Genomic DNA, 15560 nt, shown 5'->3' on the forward strand with positions numbered 1-15560 from the left:
AATCCTGATTAACAGTATCTCTTTGAATGTCATCTTACTGCATGGTTATGTCTACATTTATATTATTTTTTTACATTGTTTCATTGGTTTTTAAAGCATATTGGTGCTGTTCTGGCAAAGAATGTTATTGTCTACCAACGCTAAGGTTTTAAGTCCAAAAGCAAATTTTCAGGAAAGGTTCTGAGTGCATATTTAGACTTAGGACACACAAACCATTTTTTTGTTTGTTTTGGTTTTCATGGGTTCAAAATTATGCATATGTTTAAATGCTTAACCACTCCTCAACTTAAATTTTAACCCTGCAAAGTGAAAAAAAAAAAAAAAAAAGAAAAAGAAAAATATATTTGGTATTCATTTATATGAATAATCTTGCTACTTACAACAATATTTCTATTCTTTATCTCCAACAAAAGTGTCCAAAAAATAAAAGCCCTTCCAAGTAAGACTGGACAAGTGTGTATCTGCAACAATACCTGGTAGGCTCTTAATTTTTCTTGTTAATGAACATTCATTTGTTTGAAAGGCCAGTACCAGCCAACCAGAATTTTGGTTTATGTCAATAAAGATCCAAATTTTTTCAACAATGTTAGTCTCTTCTATTTCCTATTGTTGCTGGTTGATCAAAACCTTCCAGGTGTAAGTGATTCTGAAGAATTCAGGTCCTAAATGTTTACTTGTTTAGGAGCAGGGGTTCTGGGCAGAGCCTTTGAGAGTCTCACTGGCACTAAGAAGAAAAAAGTGGAGACAGAAACGCAGCTGAACTGTTCTGGTGCATCGCATCTTATAAATGTCCCTCTCAGCACTTTTTTCCTGCTCCCAACCTACTTGCAAATCTTGAATAAAGTCTCAGTAGGAAAAATAAATATCTAAAACTAGTGAAATTCTGATAAAACTAAGAGGGGATACTTCAGGAGACGTCGGTGATGATTTCTGACACAAGACATGCTTGTGCACCCATGCATATGTATTCTCTCTAGTCTGTTTCAGCAGTTGCTCATGGTGTCCTATCCTCCCCAGTTCTTTGATATGGCTAATCATTCAGTGATTTTCGTAATAAAAAAAGGATTCTTCTGAGTATCACTCCAAAACAGAAAACTAAAGAGGCTGAAAAATGCTGCAATATTCATCTTCGTCATTAAGGCAGACGTGGTACATTTTAACCTCAGAAGCACGTGAGACTCAACAGGCATTTGATTACTCACATAATGCCATACAGGATACAGTATGCATATTCTTACACATGCAAAGGTATCTGAGGGCAGAGTGACTAATGGCATTCTTCAAATGATGAGATCGTTACATCACCTTCTTGCATCAAAAGAAAACTCTCCTCCTTTGCATTAGTCACAAACCCTCTCTTTGTTAGACTAAAATCAGTATCAACTAACATTCCTGAATAAGCTACAAATAAATAAACTGAACTTTTGAAATTCTGAAATTCCCCCCAGATTTTGCTCCATAGTTACTTATGGAGGGGACTGTGCTTAATAAGAGGATGTTCTGGTATTTCAGGAAGGGTTTCACTCTTGGCAGCTGAGAAAGAAATCACTGCTTATCGCTAAATCTCTTCCTTGTCAAGGAACACTTCCTGCCTGTGACGGTGTTAATCTGTAACATATAATATCCTACTTCACACGTATGGAACGACATGGAATAGATAACCATTCTTCTTCAGCAGGGCCCACTTGGCAACCCACTTTTAATGTCAGGAGTCATCAGTCTGCCAGTTAAGTGCAACTGTGGTTGAACGTGTCTTTTAATTGCAGGTGGTTCACTAGAAAACTGCAGTGGGAGGTTATACGCATGCAATTCAAGGAATATAATGCAAAGTCTGTGGCAGAAGTGAGGATTTTTCAAACAATAATTAATCAAAGAGCTCTCTAATGCTCCAAACTAAAACACAACAATGAATAATAGAAAAGGTACTAGCAATGTCTCCTCTCCTGCCACTACACCTTTTATCAGCAAGTATCGTCTCAATGCAAACAAAATGGAAACTATAAAACTTGGTGGATAGACCACAGGAGACCTGTGCAACAATCAGCTCTGCCAAACTGGAATTTCAGGTTGCTTTCATCTCGCAAAATAAGAGTTTTCATTTCGCTAGTACCATTCTAACAGGTAAAGCCAAACAATGCAACGTAATTTAAGGTCTTGCAAAAATTCTTCTAACCTGTTCCATAACGGTGATTAAATGCCACATTCTAGTCCCATCCCTGACCTTTTGCTAATTGGGTTAATTGCATTTCTTGTCTTTGTGTCATCATCTTCAGTGTCTCAGAAGCACAGTCACCAATATTAGAAGGATTTCATGTTTTACAGTAGCTATGCTAAAGCTTGCTGAATTTGTTCTCTGTAGAGCCCCAAAACTTTGTGTTAAGAACAACGCAACTTCTTCTATGGTATTGCAGAGGTATAAAAGGGAACATTAGAGTGCCCTTGTCATCTCCCTAATTGATTACTAATTACAAATCTGGTGATCCAAGTGGTAGCATAACTACTTTTTAGAAAGCACTTGCATGCATGTTGAGGCACTAAACTGGTGTTACAACTTGAAATAAATTGAGGGTTCTGCTGAAGTGCCATTCAGTGAGGAACTAATCTTACTGATTGCAGACTATCTAAACCACATAAAATCCTATTCTCAGAAGCTCTGAAAAAAGAATAACTGTATTTGCTTTGTACTCCTCAAAAGAGCACCACATAACCTTACTGCTAAATTACAAGTCTCTTGAAAGCGGATATGCTTACTTCACCAATTCAGTGAAGAGGAAACAACCCTCCAAACTTGTATCCTACAAGGAGAAAAGAAGTTGCTTTTTCTTGACAAAATCTATGAGACACTTAGTTAATTCCTATTTCCTATTGTTTCAGAACTCATTATAAACAAATGACAATTCGTTTGACCTGCGAAGGGGTTTTGTTCTTCTTTAAAGAAACCTAATACTTCAAAATAGCTTTTGCAAATGTTTTTGTATATTCTATTCCTGGAGGTCCCTCTAGTGGCTGAAGTATCTAGTTTACCCGGTCTGGCTCCATAGGCTACAGGTGTTTGGTCTCCTTTTTTTGTAAATATTTCTCAAAATAGACATAAACACTTTCTTAACATTGATATTTCCTCCTTCTAAATAAACTGAAAGTGAAACGAAAACATTTGTCACGTTAAGAAAAAGGGAAAAATAATTGTCACTTTAAGAATAAGGAAGCTATTTTATACAGTTAGAAAATTATGTGTCACTGCTTACAAGCCTGCTCAACTTTGCCATTCAACCACAGTCACAGTTAGTTTTTACACGCCTATTTTAAGATAAGGAGAGGTAATACTTTATCAGAATGTGCTCTGACACAGTAAGTCTTTTACATGAGAAGTTTGCTTGTTCAGATACGACGATTGAATAATCTCATGCGTGTATCTCTTTTAAGGGTATATATCTTTTTTAAGGGGAGTTCAGATCCTCTCTGAGGAGTAAACTTGCATTTAAGTCAGAGTTTTTCAGAACCCAACAACTGTGTTTCTAAATTATAGGCTAAGGAAAAACAAAGTTTGTAGCAGACAGTTATTTGTTGCTACGTTTTTTAAACTGGAGACACCTATGTGACTAACAGGCAAATCTCCATGAGAGCTTTAGGCTAGAATTTATCATGTGAGTTAAAATGCCTTGTCACTTGAGTAGAAGCGTAGACATACCAAAACCACAGTTGTACAGAGATAACATCTTAAGCAACACCGCTTCTCACTACTCTCCCAATTCCCTTAATTCTGCTGTAATAAGAGCAAGGACTGTTTATCTCAAGATGCCATAAGCACCTACAAAGACTGAAAACTTAGTGTCATCTGATTGCTGTTATTTCCTCCCCACACCTGGTTCAGGAACACTGTCCCTGAAGGGCACTTCCCTAGACTGCCCCTCCACTGCTCAGGGGAGCTTCTAGCTCCTTTTCCTTTTGCCCTCTGTCACCCAAGGAGCTCTGCTTATTGTATGGCTGTTCCCACTTTCAGCTGCACCCATTTAATACTAATTGGCCACAGACATGCACGCCTGTTTCGAGTGCAGCCTAACTGGTCCTCGATGGGACAAGCTGCCTTTTTACAGTCACATACATGGCAGCAACAGAATTGTCCATTGAATTGATATGTTTTAAACTAGGGAAGAAATAGGATAAAGTAGCTTATAGAAATCATACAGTAGACCTGATACTCTAAAGGGAGTTTGATTCAGTGATAACATTTGATGTAACAAAACCCAAAATACAACTCATTTACTTATTTGCTGTAAACTGAGTCATAGTGTGGTAATTTGGCGCAGCTGGCGATCTGACCCTAGCACCTTTTCAGTTCTGGCTTGCATGGTCTTTTCAATACATGGTCTTTTCAATGGCCCTCCTGCCCAGTTTTTACATGGTATAGTAGATTATGCTTAACAGTAGATGAATCTCTTTACTGGTAACACAACCGTCGCTCCTGCACTAGCAGTTTAGGACTCCCAAAATGCTGGTGACATGGTAGAGAACTTGAGAGTGTTTTCTGAGAAAAAGGCTGAGAGTTTAGCCCACGTTTTCCACTGAAAACATGTCGCTGCTTTAACTTCTGTTAATAATCTAGGCAAACACTTGAAAGAGAATAGCATAATATTTGACATTTACCATTAAAAGCAATGATACATGAAAATTAATCCCTAATACACTTAGTAGTTGATGGGTAGCTGTCAATGCAAAACAGAAAACAAAGTGAAATAGCCTGGACTTTAACTTGATACATTACCCAGATTTGCATAATAAACAATAAGATATTATTATCAAAGAGTGTAAATGGATTGAATTTAAGAAAGTATTTTCAGTCCTCTGTCAAAGAGGAAAGTTCAAGTCCCTAACCTCAGACTTAATTGACCGGGGTTCATCTCCCGGTTCTCCCACAGACTTCCTGTGTGACCTCTGGTGTGTCATTGTTCTTATTTGTGCCTCAGGTTCTTAATTTGTAAATGGGATAATAGCACTGTCCTCCTTTGTAGCTGTGATGATAAATGCAGTTGCATGTGGAGCACCTGGATTTGCTGGGGAAGAAGAGAAACAGGATTAGTCAGTATAAAGGTAGGGATGCTTTGGAACACTGTACAGAGTTCTGGTGTGCAGACAGAACTAATAACATTTGGATTTTAAATCGAGACATTGTATTTTGAATGGAAACACAAACTTAAATGAATGCTTTAATTGCTGCTGATACCATACAGAGTTTATTCTCCTTCCTTGCCTTTCTGTTGCTGTGAAACTTCACCATGTGAACAAACACTGAAATGGAGGTAACCTGAGTTATCGGCCACATCGTAACAGACTTAGTTGTCAAAGATAACACTGAATTTTTAAGTTACAGGCCAACCATTGTACAAAGTAAGACCAAACACAGCCCATCACCACATCAATGACTGGGGTTAATAATCGAAGGGGGAGAAATGGGAATCTGTTGAGGATGCAGCAACTCAAATGTTATGTAGGAAGACACGGTTCAACTCAATGAACATTCAGATGAAAGTTTCACCTTAGCAGAGAAAGGAATGTAAGTAATAAGCCATTGCATGTACACTGCCAGCATCAGTGAGACAGTGGGAAGAGCTGAATAAAGTGTTATGAATTTCCAGTGTAGCAGGTGCATTCAGCATCTTACAAAATTTTAATCTCAAGCACCTGTAAGATAGCAATCAATTATGAATCTTCATACTCAAGCATTATTTCCCTCTTAGCAGATTGACATGAAGTCTGGGAAGCTACCAGGAAGGGAGACAGATGCACAGTTGTGATGACTGGTCAGAATGACTAGCAAGCCTTAGGAGAATTCTCCAGAAAGGTAATGAAACCATCTAGGTTTAACAATAAACACATCTGCTTTGAGCAAAGGGAGAATATGCAAAAAAAAAAAAAAAGTTTGCCTGAGAGAATATAGCTGTTTAAATAGTACATATAAAGATAAAAACATACAGAATTTCAACAGAGAAGACACTTGCAGAAGAATAGTCCAAGAGGGACTGAGATGGTCTTACTCAGGTCTGGTAGAGGAAGAGTTTAGCCTCAGACCTAGTATTGCTCCTTAGATGTAGGTTAAGCTAAGCAACCCCCCCAGTTCTACATTAGAGGAAAACAGTCTCAGCACCCAGTGCTTTCTCACAAAACTGTTAGTCTAATCCCGACAAAAACAGCCAGTGCCTTCAACACCTTACATTACAATCTGGTTCACCTTTCAGAGAACATTTCTTGACTAAGGTCCTGCTTAATTTCAGGTTTTTATACTTCAAGCAACTGTCCCTGTTGTAACACAGAGCAACGATAAAGGACTTCTTTGTGACTCTGATGTAATGGAATTCAACACAATTATATTCCTAGAAACGTAAGCAATAACAGAAGCATGGATAGTTAGAAAATAGTGACATATGGACACATAATGGAAATCTTAAAGCAACTCAGACTAATTACACAGGTCATCATGAGAGAGACAAAATCTGCAGTTCTCTTGAACAGATAGAATTTGGATATCTGATTGTTTTATGTCATTTTATATTCTAATCAAGGGATGTGTCAGAGATATATTTTCTAAAAGTTTTGGAAATAAAGCACAAAGGAATCCAGTCTTGCAGAAGAAAGGCGTATTTAAAGCCTAGAAAATAGCAAAATCTGTATTGAGAACACTGAGTATTTATGACATACCTCAATTTATGCCAAAAACCCCAAGGCCCCAGTACAAACATATAGGAATCACACCACTTATTTTGATAGTGAAGGACAAAAACATTTGAAGAAACACATTACTAGGTTCAGGAAGAAGTTTAAAAGCTTAGGCATATCTTTGACTTTTTCAAAGTAGCTTTGATTCACAGCAGTCAAGTGAGATGCAATAATTTATACCAAATGAGGTCTGTTATAGATCAAGAAAGCCACACAGGCAAGTTACCTAAGGAGACATGGTGATGCAACATACGTACTCTAAATACAGAATATATCCCTTAAATTAGTTCACTTTTAAGGTGCATGCTGTGCACCGAAATGAGGAGTTATCAGTGAAGACAGGTGGACAGTGTTTGTTTGGAAACCTGCATCATTAAGAGGGCACTTAGACTGCACACATGTGCTCTGGGAAATTTGTTAAAGATTTCTGTGGCTGGAGACAGCCTGTGACCCTTCTCAAAGTGAATGCAGGATTAGGTACTGATGCAGTTACTCCACATCCAAGATATTGCAATAATTTGAAAAGTTAGTTTAGAAAATACATTCACAAGTCCAGTCCTGCTGGTTGTCTGTTTCTGATAACTCTATGCTACACTACTGCTGCAGAGAAATGCTTAGTATTTGCATCTCCATCTGTTTCATGGAGCCTATTTTCATCCCAGAGAAGAGCTACCGGTATCGTTACACTAGCAATGTTTACTCTTATTGTCATAGGGACAGGTCTGCCAACTAATCTGGTAACATCTTCCTCTTCCCAAATAGGAAAAGGGAGCAGCAGCAAATATCATTGGTAACAACAGCCACCTCAGTCCCACAGACGGATGGTCATGCCTGTTGCGAAGGACAGTCAGCAGGTAGGATCACTAACTATACTACATATTTTAAAAGATGTGCTTGCGATTCAACCAAGAAGAGATCATTGCTTAATGCATATTTCGTTCCCCTTCATCATCTGTGAGTAATCAGCAGCAATATAAAACAGTCGTTGCTACTCTTTTTTCCTTTTAAATAACGAAGTATATGTAAAACTTCTGGATTTTCTGTATCAGAAATTTCATGAGCTATTTGTTGCTGTCCTTTGTCTATATTCTAGATCACTTTCTGTAGTGTTTTTTTTCTCTTCAGTACTTTAATTTTCTTACATAAATAGTAGTTAACTTACTGTATTTGTCCTGTTCTGCAATGTGGCATCACCAATGTTCTACTCTTGTGCTCTCCACCATTTCGGCAACCTTTCAGCTTGCACTAGGAATAACCCTTTGAACCTTCAAAGACACTTGTATCTTTTCTAGACTTGAATCCTATAATTAGCTAGAAGTTACATATTCATCTACATGGGATTTGTTCTTTTTTTAAACAAATGGAAATAGTACTGTTATATCCTCAATATATAGCTCCACATTCTTGTAATGGTAAAAGCTTTACCCCAACTGTGTCATGATTCAACTTTATAGAAGAAATATTTAAAGGAATGTTTTTAAATTTCTAAGATGACTAAATAGTAACTACTGAAGTGCTATTCTCAGCTCTTGCCTCCTGCATAGCCCTACACTGTGGCATAACCTACAAGGAGATGGCTCATGGATCTAATATCAACTGTGAAACCTTTTAACTCCCTGGAATAAAAAGCTTACTTGGCAGGGTGGCCAATTTAAGCTTCTATTAGGTTCCATGAGAAAACTTGTGACAGCACCATAAACTACACTGTGTAAGCATATTTCTAGTTTTATTTAATTAGTAAAGGCATTTTTCTGTATCTTGATAATATGGGTTACTTGGGATAATTGGGACTTTTTTAAAATCTCTTTTTGTGACAGACAAAAATTCATCACCTCTTTAATCTTTAACATATTAAATACTGCATTATCTAGATAAAAACCTTGCCTGTGTGACAAGTACAACAGTAAGGCATCCCATTAAAGTTGTAGTACATTACACTGCTACAAAACTTATCCCTGCATAGCATCGTGCATTTGAGATCTGTAGCTGCATTGCTACTATGATAAAACAGGACCTTGCCCTTCCAGAAGTAATAACATTTCTCTACTCAAACTGTGCATTTATCCACCTCTCGGTAGAGTTCAATCTATAGAAAGTGGATTGATGTAGTATTTTTTCATTTGTTTTGTTGTTTCTCTCATCACGGCACCTTGCATTTACAGGTATTGAACACACCCTCCTTCCCCAAAAGGGGGGTGGGATAGAGGGGAGGGAGAAAGCATCTCTTGCAATAGGAAGTTTGCTCTGTAATTGCTCTTTTCAGGACCAAATTACACTGGGTGAGGCAGAAGCCAGTTTAACACAACCAGAATAGGCTGTTGAAGATGAAGAGGTATCTCTAGAGTAGTCAGGATGTATATGCAGCTTAATGGTTTTGTTGGCTGGTTTGCCTGTAAATTTAAACAAGCCTTGATGAAATACAAACAAAAAGTATCACTGTTTACTGTCTAAGAGAGGAAATCTTTCATTGCATACAGCTTCCTTACAGTCATCTGAGAAAAGTAAAATTGATCTAAGATTTACAAATCAGTTTGGTCTGTTACAGAACAAACCTTTAGAGATGACAGGGATTTTTTTATCATTCCTTCACCTCCAAGTTTCACGTCAATAAACAGCAGAGGTTGCAATCAGGAAAAAAAAATGACATGGGCAACACTTTGAATGTGTATAAACATCAAGTGAAGGCAAGCATCTGTTATTCTATTTCTCTCCTACAGCATGTTAAACCCTGGCAAGCACAGAATTCACCATGTTTGAAGAATTACCTCCTGGTTATTGCCCTGAGTACACCCACCAGCAGAACTGGTGTAGACACAGGGAAAGCATGGGCATATGGGGAAGCGACAGAGGCTTTTAGTACATGGGGAATTTGTCAGACTTGGAATCCCCATTCCAGCACATGCCTCTTCTCCGTCTGCAGTCAGAGATGCTCTCGAGTATCCCAAACATGTATGAATAAATGAGGTCCCTCTTTTTTCTGTACACTAAAGCAGTCCTTAACAACCTTAGATCAGCCATTTTCACCTTTATGCCATGTTCAGACACTTTCTTCTGTGCCTTGTAGTTTTCTAATCTCCTTGTTAATTTGGATCTCATCTGAACCTATCTGAAAGTAACCTTAGGAAGAGAATCAAAGAGCAAATTGGCTGATGTGCTGCAACTGTGGGTTAAAAATCAATACTATCCAGAGGGGAAAAAAATTTTTTTAAAAGGACAGGCTTCCTTGTAGTGGACAACAGGCATATAGTTAAAATCCAGGGTTGGCAGAGCTTGCTATATGCAAGAGATGCAAGTTTCTGAAAAAAAAAAAAAAAAAAAAAAAAAATTAAAAAAGACACCCTGGTGCATTCAGTGGGTCTGATTTCTAGATGTGCCACACAGCCCAGTGAACTCAGGTGCTTAAGCCCAAGGTTACTGAAATTCGCAACCACATCCAAATGCAACTTCAGTTTTGTAGTTAATGGAAAAAATAGAGAGAGATTAATGTCTTATCAAGGCAAAAACTTAGAACAGCTGATGAACAATTTTACCACTTCCATTTTTTGCACAATGCACTAAGTTCAAAATTGTGTCTGAACTTTTGATATATTTAAGAAGCAAAACAGACTACATTATTTTCCTAAGGTTTCAAATTCTCAACGTATACTTTGTACATGGTTTATGCAAAAGAGATTCTTGGTTTTGAATATACTTCCTCTTCCACCTTACAAAATTTGCATAAAGCACTGACCAAGCTCTTATAAATAGGAGATGATGAAAGCAGTCCCACAAGGAAACATAGTGAAAGGTTTTTTCCCCCTGTTGAAATTGATCTTTTCTGGAAAAGAATACGTGGCTACAGGCATGAAATTGAAAAAAAAAAAAAAAAAAAAAGGTAATACTGTACACATGACAAACTTGAGAAGAGGTAAAGAGTATTTTAGCATAGGTTATCAAGTGGAATTTGTAAAGACTGGTACTTAGCTTACTGCTAGGGGCTAACTTTGTGAAGTCAGCTGTTGGCATCAAGAGGAACATTTGTGAATTTTTGCAGATTCGACAAGTATGATATATGAAGATCTTAACAAATGAAAAATACTAGCTGATCTGAGCAAAACCATGCTAGATTATTTCAAGCCTTTCCAGTTCCCAAGTGGTGGTCTTTTTTATTTTCTAATACTTGTGCTTTCAGAGGTATTTGTTGTGTCCTTTGCTTTCAATAGTAGTCGTTTGCCAGTGTCCACATGCAATCCAACTAAAATTTTCAGGTATGGTTTTGTCTGCCTTATCTGAACATTGCCCTTCCCAAAGCACTTGTTTTGAATTGGAACTCTTCCCACGTTCTTGCATTTTCTTTCAGCCTGAACGATGGCTGTGGTTTCGCAATACGTTATTTTCAGGAGTTTGTGTGTCATGCTGTATACCACATCAGTGAACTGATTTTGCTGAAAAATGACCTGAGAAAAATGAGCTCTTTTAAAGTGAACTCAGTCTGATTCCCTGTGAGGCCACACAAAGAGTTGTGTTGGCACAGCTTCAAAGTGGCATGCCATGCTGTGGGAACAGCAGTGAAGGTCCAGGAGTATTTGAAGCTAGTGTCAGCCTCCCCCCACACACCGTATACAATGTCCTATGTAAACAGAGCCAATTCCTTTATTTCAATCGAGCAGTGTTGCTGTGTGCTTTCTCTCATCTGTTCCATCTGCTCCTTCCATTGTTTACTTCCCTGATGTCTACATTTCCCTTTTATCACCTCACCACCCTCTCAGGTTTTCTCCCCAGAATAAATCCACTTCTATGAAATTCACTGGCTGACATCCGTATGCAAATTTCTGCAAACTCACTAAAGGTACATTATTCAAATAGCCTCTGGTGCTCTTTCCTGTGTTAAGCAGATGAAGACAGAAACAAAAAAGACAAAGTACATATATTTGCATTAGCATTTTGCAAATTCATTTGTTAAAGGCTTGGTGCTAACCCTATCCAACCCAAAGCACAATATGCTCTCCTAGAAACTAATGGGAAGACTCCTGCAAATACTTGATTGCCTTGCATCCTTGTGTCATGGCAATTATAGGAAGGATCAGGCTCCAGAGGCGTACCCCAGGAACATTAAAATGAAGCCTACAGCCGCTCAGTAACAAGGTTGTCTTCCCACACATCTTTTTATAGCTTGCTGTTGCTGATGGGGTTTCTAAAATAATTTTTTCCTCCTATGACATTTTGTTCTGATTATTGACTATGCACAGATGCACTATTGAAATAACATAACAACTGCTGTTCTAGAAGGGAAACTGACAACACTGATGTTTTTGAAAGCTTCTAGTGGGGCCAATTCACATAAATATATCTGGAAACTTAACCCAAACTTCTCTTTTACCAGGCCACTTCTATGCTTCACTTCTTTGATTGATTTTGCTTCAAGTTCTTTGTTTCTATTTATGTTTGCCCCTGTCTGGGCCCATAACTGCCAACTCATAAAACCTCTGGTTATCCCAAGGTTGCTGTCAACCTCAACTAGGTTCTCTCTCTGTCATAGTCAAAGTATGGAGAAACCTTCCCATAGGCTATTTGCTGTGTACTTGTTGCACCCCTACAGCTCTCATCTCTGGCAGTTAATTACTTCTCCTAGCCCTCCTGCCTGAACATGAGAGAAGCGTAGGCTACTACAGTTCAATTTGCACTTGTCATGACAGTCACTTTTCTTTTGTTCCCTTTTTCTATTTGTGCAATTCTCAAAGATTTATTTGCTAGAGCTATGACAAAGCCCTGCGCAGGACCATTGGCCATGATTTCTGCTGGTGTATTTCACCATCCCTAGATCTTTATGCTTTATTTAGCAATTCCTTGGCAATCACGGCAGATTATTCTGCTTTGTCATTAGGCTGCGATGCGGAAAAGTTTCATGCATCGTTACCAGAATTTCAATGTGCTAATTCCTGACAAACATCTTCCAAAGCTGCAACAGAAATGTAAGTAAGATAATGTGTGTAATTGTACATAAATGTATATACATGAGTCTCTCACACAGACACATAAGCATTCATTTTCCCTAACAAATATTTCTTTTTGTCTCACATCATATGTTTATATTCCCATGGCAGGTTTAGACATTTTTCCCTTCCTGCATTCTAGTTAACGCCTTCTCATACCTCTCCTCCTCCATTGCATTTACCCTGGATTAAAATACTGGTTTTGTTTCTCCATACTGAAATGTACACACCAGTTAGAGTCCCCTTAAATTCATCTTTGGAACAAATGCTGAAACTGAATATGAATTTTGCAGTCTTTACTCTGCCCTTCACTTCCCTGGTTTTCTCTATTCTGATCCCCTGTGTCTGCTTTGTTCTTCGTATTTATTATGTTTTAATTCAAAACAAGAATGAAAACGTGGCTACTATTGGAAGCAAATAATTCCATTACACTGTTGCTGGCACTAGCCCAGTAAACTCACTGATGCAATTTTCCTTGAGTGAGCACTTGCACTCAAGTCAGTAGGTGCATTTGCATTAGTAAAGTTACATAAGCATATCTACATCTTGAGGATCAGAGCTGCGGATGCATATCCAGCTCTCAGGATTGCAGTAACATGCAGGTTAAGGGCAAATTCTTTGGGTCACAATATACAGACTCCATCACAATCGAGGACTGCAGCCCGGTTGCTTTACTTGCTCCCTAACCAGTGATATAGGGGTTTCATTCTTTCCAAGGAAGTATTTCTCCGAGTGTGATTAATATTGTGTCCCTGAGTAGCCTTGTTACCATTCTTCCCTTGACCCTGTTACTTGCTGTCCTAGCCACAAATATAGAGAACACATCTTTCCTATCATCCTTTTGCACTGATAAGCTATTACATTCTCCTTTCCCTTCCTGCAGTCTTCTCTGGTTTTGGTTACACAATTCTAATTTGCTTAAGCTTTCCTTCTCTCTCAGTGCAAGGCCTCTGTCCTTCTTGTTGCTCCTGCTCAAACCTTCTCCGGCTGGTCTGTAATTCCCTTGAAACCTGGCACCCAAACCCAAACAGAATATTGCAGCTAAAGCTGTTCTGACTAACAGCTGAGGGACGTCACACAGGCCGTCGTGTTTATACTGTCCTACACAGCGTTTCTCTCTTGCAAGAGCAGCATAGCATTGCTCACTAATGCTTGCCCTGCCTGTAGCCCCATCCTCTCCAAGAGGGCTGCAATTTAGCTGATGGTATCCCGTTACGTGTGTTGGAAGCTGGTTGTTCCTGCTCAAGCAAAGTTCACTGTGTTTGTCCCTGTCACAGTTTCCCCCCTACTATTCACTTGCATCGTTACTGTGAGCCCTCTATTTTTCTGACCAATAGTTCAGTCTCACTTTTGGTTAGGATTGCCAGCTCAGTGAGGGCACAGTAATGGGTGTAGTTTTCTTTTGCTTCCCATGAAAGCTTCCTTTAAAGTTTATAAATCAATGGATTTGCTCCACCTGTCACTGAAGCTAAGGGGAGGCTTTGTGACTGATTTAACATCAACTATACTGGGCCTACTGTATTACTATATTTAATCATTTCACCTACATAGTCAAATGTACTCCTTGAGTGGGTGGAGGAATCTGATAGTGATTAAAAGTCAGGGTGTGTCCCCGCCTGCTGATCAGTGTACTAGTATGGAGGAGAATTCTTACTACTGCCAAGTCCTGAGAGCTGATGACTACTATACACCTACTCTCTTAATCGAACCATTACCCTTGAAGACAACAATTGAGGTCAAGCCATCCCTTGACTTGGGCCCATTTTCACAAGATCTGTTTGAAGGGCTCGCATTTGACCTCTCTTCCTTCCATGGACACAGCCTAACCCTGCTAAAAATCTAAAGGAAGGATGAAATGGACCCACATTCTTGTCACCCATCTGTCATTTGTTACCACACATGGAAGAAGAGCTGCACGTTCGCAGTGGGCTCAGTGGCAGTGACAATAGCTGGAAAGAGCCCATGGAAAGCTGGGGGAAACAGCGAGAGACACTGCAGGGGAAAAGAAGGCTGGGGAGAAAAGGCACAGCAGAGGAGGGGTGAGGCAGCAAAGACAGGAGAGGGAACAGTCCAGGAAGGGATGTACATAGGTGTCACAATGTTTCTCGGTGGTTCTGATGTCATTGCTTTTTCTGGATAAATTGTTCAGGAAAGAATCTCTGCAGGGATCCCCCTTGCAGATGTTCCCTACGGCCATCACAACTGTTCCTCTGAAGTTATATCTTGCTGCCAATGTCCTACATCCCACAAATCTAGAATGCTCAAATAAGAAGTTAGGACCATCCAAAATGAAGAACTAAACAGCATTAGGACCTGCAAACTCCAGTGTCACAAGCACTGGTTGTACAATGCTACAATTCCAACAGCTCCCATTTACAAGGTTAAAGAAATAATGATTCATGAGACTGGCTGACACCTGGAATGATTTAATCAGGCCATCCCTAATGTAAATGACATTGACTCACATTTCCAGATGTAGGTGGAACTGGCAATTGTCTTTTCCTCATAATTGTGTTAACTTGCTTTGCTAGTTAGAAATAGTTTTCTAGGTTATATTTCAAATCTGGTAATCATTAGAGGTACATTCTTTCCATAGATGTTTGTATTTATAGTCAATGGGAACATCTAGGACAGAATTTGACCTACAAACTTAACTATGTAGCAGCAACCTAGATAGAAAAAACTGTACTTAAGTCTGAACCAGAACTAAAGAAAGATTTCTTGATATATACATATGTACACAAAATTTCAAATATGAATGAGGCAGGCAAGATTTTTGTGTCTTTTTTTCCACCACCCCTTAAGTATTTCTGATTGCTTACCTTTAAGTAATCTTTTCATCAAATTTAATACAATGTCATTCTCACAGATGACGGG

Source organism: Calidris pugnax, unplaced genomic scaffold (assembly GCF_001431845.1).
Source record: "Calidris pugnax isolate Ruff unplaced genomic scaffold, ASM143184v1 scaffold435, whole genome shotgun sequence".
Classification (NCBI taxonomy): Eukaryota; Metazoa; Chordata; class Aves; order Charadriiformes; family Scolopacidae; genus Calidris; species Calidris pugnax.